The sequence below is a fragment of the Dipodomys spectabilis genome, unplaced genomic scaffold (genome assembly GCF_019054845.1).
Source record: "Dipodomys spectabilis isolate Male_0828 unplaced genomic scaffold, ASM1905484v1 ptg000327l, whole genome shotgun sequence".
Lineage (NCBI taxonomy): Eukaryota > Metazoa > Chordata > Mammalia > Rodentia > Heteromyidae > Dipodomys > Dipodomys spectabilis.
This window is the reverse complement of record NW_024871004.1, coordinates 1,696,104-1,702,975: the sequence shown is the minus strand read 5'-3', so window position 1 is coordinate 1,702,975 and position 6,872 is coordinate 1,696,104.

Sequence of the window (6,872 nt, the reverse complement as noted above, 5' to 3'; positions counted from 1 at the left end):
AGGCTAGTGTTCTACCACTTGAGTCCCAGCTCCACATCTGTCTTTTTGGTGGTTATTTGGAGTTATGTGACTCAAGGACTTACCTTTCTTTCTGAGCTGGTTGAAAACCATAATCCTCAGATCTCAGCCTCCTGAGTAGCTAGGATTTCAGGTGTGAAACACTAGTAGCTGGCTAGGAGTTTAGTTTTTACCTTCAGAAAAAAAATCTCTCCCTTTCTGTGGAACAAGGGCTCCCCTGTCCTCGTATTTGATCAAGACAATAATTTTCCACCCTGTACAGATGAGGAAACTGAGGCCCATGAGGAGCAATCTCAAGACTGGTAAAATTCAGAGCTGATATTTGGAGTCTTAACCTCTGGTGGGAGAAGCTTCCAGAGGATGTGATGGTCTCCTCATTACACTCTTGTCTTCATTTTGTCACGTGGTGAGCTGCTTCAAGAGCTGCCTGTCTATGAGGCCCCCTGTCCTCTTCCTTCCTTCCTGTCTTGGCACAGAGGAGGTATCCTGAGTACTAAGATCTCCGTGACATCAGTCATGTATAGAATCAGCCTATTGTCCATGTGGGGTAATAAATCTGAGGATTGTATCCCTGTCCTCAGGGAGCTCTTACTATGATCAGGGAAGAGATGCCTTGTACTCCTGGGATCCCATTCATTGACCCCCCTCTCTTTCTGCCCTTGTAGGACATGCCTGTTTCAGTAAGCAGTTATTATATGCCAGGCTTCATACTCACAGACTTCTATCTGTGACAACCTACTTATTAGTAGGTGAAATTATTGTTCCTCTTACCAGATAGGGAATGAAGTTCCTACAAAAATCGTTTTAGGGCCAGGCGCCAGTGGCTCATGCCTGTAATCCTAGCTACTCAGGAGGCTGAGATCTGGTTCAAAGCCAGCCTGGGCAGGAAAGTGTGTGAGACTCTTATCTCCAATAAACCACTAGAAAACCAGAAGTGGTGAGGTAGAGCACTTGCCTTGAGCTGAAGAGCTGAGGGATAGCACCCAAGCCCAGAGTTCAAGCGCCATGACTGACAAAACATAAAAAATAAATAAAAAATAAATAAATAAAAAGTAATCGTTTAAGGAAGGAGCTAAGAGAAAGAAAATATAGCTAAGAAAAATGAGGGCAGCCGAGGTTACTGATCTCCATATCTAAGAGATATAAAAAACATTCAAGTTAAAAAAAAAAAAAAGATTGCAGCCAGGTGCTGGTGGCTCAGAACTGTAATCCTAGCCATTCAGAAGTCTGAGATCTGAGGGTCCTGGTTTGAAGCCAGCCTGGAAAGAAAAGTCTGGGAGGGTCTTTATCTCCAATTAACCTCAAAAAGCCAGAACTGGAGGTGTGGCTCAAATGGTAGAGCAGATAAAGCTAATGGATAGGTCAGTCCCCAGCTGAGTGGGGCTCAGTGCCCCAGCTCTGAGTTCACTCTCCAGTACTGGCACCAAAATAGGAATAATATTAATAATTACTTAAGAAGCAAGAAATACTTAGAATGTGGTAGATGTTGAGTCCTGAAGCTCCCTGTTGAGTTGCCTTGTTTCCTTTGTAGTACTGTTGCAGTGTACATGGTGTGTGTGTGTACACAAGTAACCCTATTAATTGTTTTATTGTGACCGTTAGGACCCATGAGCAAGAACTATTACAAGAAAACAGAGGTGTTGAACAATATGCTGTAAGCCACAACAGTAGATTGCCAAGCCAGATGGACCCAGGTATCCTTGATTCTGGAATGTGCACAGTTAACCAATCACAGACAGTATTGGCACCTTGGTTAAATCCCAGAGAAAAAGCTTCTTTGCTGTGGAGGCTACAAGATAGCCAGGTAGCCCTGGAAAACTAGCCAAGTGAACATCCTGTGCTAAAATAGGGAAAGGCAAGTCAGTAAGGTGGAGCTCTACAGTGCTCGGAAGGAAATGGGCAAAAGCGAGAATACCTGTCCTAGAGGGCCTTGTTGTAAGTCTTCCCCCCACCCCCACCCCAGAAGTTGTCCCTCAGCTTTTTGCTCAAGGTTAGCACTCTGCTACTTGAGTCACAACTCTACTTCTGGCTTTTTTTTTTTTGTTGCTTTATTGGAGATAAGGAGCCTCATTGACTTTCCTGCTTAGGCTAGCTTCAAAGCGAGGTCCTCAGATCTCAACCTCCTGATTATGATTACAGGCATGAGCCACTGGCACCCATCCTACAATACTGTTCTTAATGGCAGTGGCAGTCAGATGGGGCCTTCATCCATGTTTTATATGATCTCATCCTAATAGATACTGTCCTCAGGCTAGAGATTAAGGGACTGGCTGGAAAAGCTCAGGCCTGGCCACAGTGACAATTCAGTGAGTTACATTTCTTGGATTTGGATGCAGGCCATCTGCTTTGCTTCTTGGGCTCCTGCTTTCAAGTGCTCTGCTCGACTATACCTGGAGTTTCTGGTAAGACGCATGGGTGAATGTGGGTACTTTCTCTCAGGTGATGGCCATATGGGGAGGATCAGAGGACAGTGGCCCACCCTGGTTTCACTATCCCTTATTACTGATAGCAGAAATAGCAGCTTGTGTTCAGAATGGCTTAGAAGCAGCTCTTGGTGGCTTTGCAGCTTGGCTTTCAGTTCTGACATGACAGTGCATTGGGAAGGTTCTGGATCCAGAGTCAGGCTCAGCTTTGGGCTCAGTGTCTGCCACGTGCTAGCTCTTGCTTCCATCCCAGATGAGTCACTGTCCATCTCTAAACTGCCCTGCCCTGTCTCCTCCTCACATACCTTCTTCTGATGAAGAAATTCCCTTCAGATAAATAGAGATTCCATGGAAGGAAATTGATCATGTACAGCTGGTTTCTCCACAAACAGTTGTTCAATTTTATTTCCCTTTCATTTTTCTTCCTCTTCCCAGAGATCACTGCCTCTAAGAACTTGATAGCAGATAGACTTAGATGATTACATGTAAATTGGAGCTGGCTTCTGAAACTCCAGGCGAGTTTCTGCCGACCTGGGAGAAATTTTTAGGGCCCTATGCACCTAATGCATTTTAGTCTTTATTTTTATTTTTCACCTATATTTTTCTTCTCATATTACTTCTAGGTGCCTTTTATTTTCCTTTAGGACTCATGAATAATTTTGGCTGCTTTTTGGTATAATTAATAGAAGGCCCAACTCATTTCAGTGATAGGAAGATTTATTATTTCACATAATAATAACCATGGCACAAGGGTAACTGTAGAATTCATTAATGCAGTGGCTCAGTACTGTCTTGTTTTTTTTTTCTTTTTTGTTGGTCATGGGGCTTGAACTCTGGGCCTGGGCAATGTCCCTTAGCAACTCAGCTCAAGGCTAGCACTCTACCACTTGAGCCACAGTGCCACTTCTGGTTTTCTGCTGGTTTACTGGAGATAAGATTTTCACAGGTTTTCCTGCCTGGGCTGGCTTTGAACCGTGATCCTCAAATCTTAGCCTCCTGAGTAGTTAGGATTACAGGCATGAGCCACCGGCACCCAGCCTGTCTTCTTATATTTATATTCCTACCATCTTTTGAATTGACCATATTGGGTATATTCTCCCCAGCTAAAGTTCATCGTCACAAGTTATCTATTGCAGCACCAGACATCCTATGTAAACACAGAAACCAACAGTATGAATGATGGGACAAAATCAGGATTTGTTTGTAAAGAGGAATGAGAAGTGACTGCTGAGGTGATATTAATCCTTGATAAGAAGCATGTACCTTTTCTCTTTTGCCTACAGGTTAAGAACAAATATGTTGTCATGGCATAATGTGATATACATACTGTGCCCTCAACTATTATTTCCTCATTTTACTTCATTCTGTTCTCTACACTAGAAGGCCAAACCAGACCACTAGCTATTGCCAGTACTAGGTACACCTCATTTTTACTTCCGTGTTTTAGGCAGGCTGAGCCTGTGCCTGAACCACACCCTGCCCATGTGCCCTGCCCTGCAGCTGTAGCACAAGACAAAAACGGCTAGAGTCAATAGTAGAAGCAGAACTCTCCCCTGCTCCCTCCCAAGTATGTATTTTAGACACAATCTTTTTATTTTTATTGTAAGATAAAACAGAAAATACAGCTGGCGATGTTGGGTCATGCTTGTAATCCTAACTCTTCAGCAAGCTGAGATCTTAGGACTGAGTTTCAAAGCTAGCCTGGACAGAAAAGTCTGTGAGTCTCTTCTCTCCATCAAACCATCAAAAAGCCTGAAGTAAAGCTGTGGCTCAAGTGGTAGAGTGCCAGCCTTGAGCGAAAAAGCTAAGGGACAGTGCCCAGGCCTTGAGTTGAATCCTCAGAACTGGCACCCCCACTCAGGCTCCATCCAGGATCCTGCTTTCCCTTGATCTGTCAGACCTCCTCTGCCTCCTCCAGTCTGTGACATTTACACTGTCTTTTCTTTAGCATGAGCTTGACACTTTTGGAAGGGGCAGCTACTAATCTTGTGGGAAGCCTCCTAGTATGACTTGGGTGAGTGTTTTTTTTTTTTTTATTTTGGTTGGTCCTGGGGCTTGAACTTAGGGCCTGGTTGCTATCCTTGAGCTAGTTCTAGGCTATCTACCACTTGGAGCTAAAACACCACTTCCAGTTTTCTGGTGTTCACTGGAGATAAGAATGTCACAGGCTTTCCTCTCTGGGCTGGCTTTGGAGCAATATCCTCAGATCTGAGCCTCCTGAGTGGCTAGGGTTCCATGGGTGAGCCACTTAGACCCAGCTAGGCTGATATTAGTTAGTTAGTTTGTTTTTTTATGCCTAATTTTATGACTGAATGAGAAAACTCAGTACCTCATATCAGTTTCTGATGTCTCATTGCCTGGGTGTATCTTTGGTCACCTACTTAAGGTGATCCTTGCCAGTTTTTTTCAGGATGAGGCCACTGTTTCTTACATGGTAATTGGCAAATAATCCAAGTCTACAGTTCAATTGCAAAGAGATTTTCTTCAAAGGGTATCTCTGTGCAGGTTTAGCTTAAGAAACAGATGGGAACCAGATACTAGGGTTGAGAAGGACATGGGCCAGGTTGGTATCCCAGCAAGATCATCTGCCTCATCTCTAATTGGCCCAGCTGGTGAAGTGCCTGTGCTTCAACCTCAACTTCTGTTTGAGAACCTAGCCTGATATTGTTGATTTGCCTATAAGGTTTTCTGCACTTGAAGTACCCTGCAAGATGGTTTCCTTCCAAACTGAGATTCATAAAGTGAGTTAGGTTTAACATAAGCAACATAAAATGGAACTGGTATCAAGAAGCATTTATTTAGTGTCTCTGTTTATCTGCTACTATGTTAAATCTAAGGAAGGTGAAAGTCATAGTCTCTGTCCACAAATCCAGCACCTTTTCTTCAAGGGGAGGACTTCGTTTTCGAGACCTAATGGAAAAAACATTAAAAAAAATCCCCCTGAGGGAGAGCACTAGCCCTGAGCAAAAGAAAATCAGGGACAGAGGCCAGGCCCAAAGTTCAAACCCAGCATAAAAAAAAAAGTTTATGGGTGATTTTCACTATCTATGAGATGAGCTTAATATTCTAGTTTAGAAGCCTGGCACTAGTGCTCACACCTGTAATCCTAGCTACTCAGGAGGCTGAGATCTGAGGATCATGGTTCTGAGCTACCTTGAGCAGGAAAGTCCGTTAGACTTTTAGCTCCAATTAACCAGTAAAAAGCTAAAAGTTGAGGTATGGAACAAGTGGTTAAGTACCAAAATCCAAGGTAGAGTGGGAGGCCCTTAGTTTAAGTCTTATTATAGGTGTATGTGCAATATACATACACACACATGAAATTTTAAAAGTTCCAGTTTAGCCCCAATGATTCTTCAGGAGATTAAAGTGACATAATGATAAGGAACCAGAGTACTACAAGAGTGCACAAACATACTTGTTGACATGGATTTAGAAGTCTGGTGGAGTCTTTGGTGGCACCTGCACCTAAGTCACTAATTAGGGCTGATGTGCTCCAGTAGTGTTAGTTTTCTGATTTGGATGCTGATTATCATTATAATCCCTTTCTTTGCTTAAATTGTATGATCTTTTGAGCTCCTGTTCTGACACAATGGTTTAACTACATTTGTTTTACTGTTCTCTTTAAATAGCTTTTCACCTGTGAGACTCTTATCTTCAATCACACACACACACACACACACACACACACACACACACACACACACACACACACATAGCTGGAAGTGGAGCTGTTGTTCAAGTGGCTGGGCCCTAGGCTAGAACAAAAAAGCTCAAAAGCAATTCCCAGGCCCTGGGTTCAAGCCCCAGAAATGAGGTAAGAGGAAGGTAGCAGCTACTAGATGAAACAGAAGGATAAGAGGCCAGAGCTAGAGTGGTCAAGCCTATGATCCTAACTACCTAAGGAAGTTGAGATCTGAGGATCCAGATTTGAAGCCAGCCCAGGCAGACAAATCGGAGATTTATCCCTAAATAACCAGCCTGGGTTCAATTTCCTCACCTGACAGAAACAAAAACATAAAAGTAAACAAAATTTCTGGGGAAGGTTTATTTCTTATGATGGCTCTTCTGAAAACACTGAAGCAGTAGAAAACATGGATTCTCTTTTTCTCCTCTCCTGTCTTCCTTTTTCTTTTTTCTCTGTGCTCTCTTTCTGTCTAGCACATGCTAGGCAAGATATGTAACCACTGAGTTTCATACCCAGCCACATGTTTGGATTCTTAGATAATCCAATTCTCACCGGGTGCCAGTGGCTCATGCCTATAATCCTAGCTACTCAGGAGGCTGAGATCTCAGGATCATGGTTCAAAGCCAGCCCAGGCAGGAAAGTCCATGAAACTCTTATCTCCAGTAAACCACCAGAAAACTGGAACTGGCTATATATCTCAAATGGTAGAGTGCTCGCCTTGAGCTGAAGAGCTGAGGGACAGCACC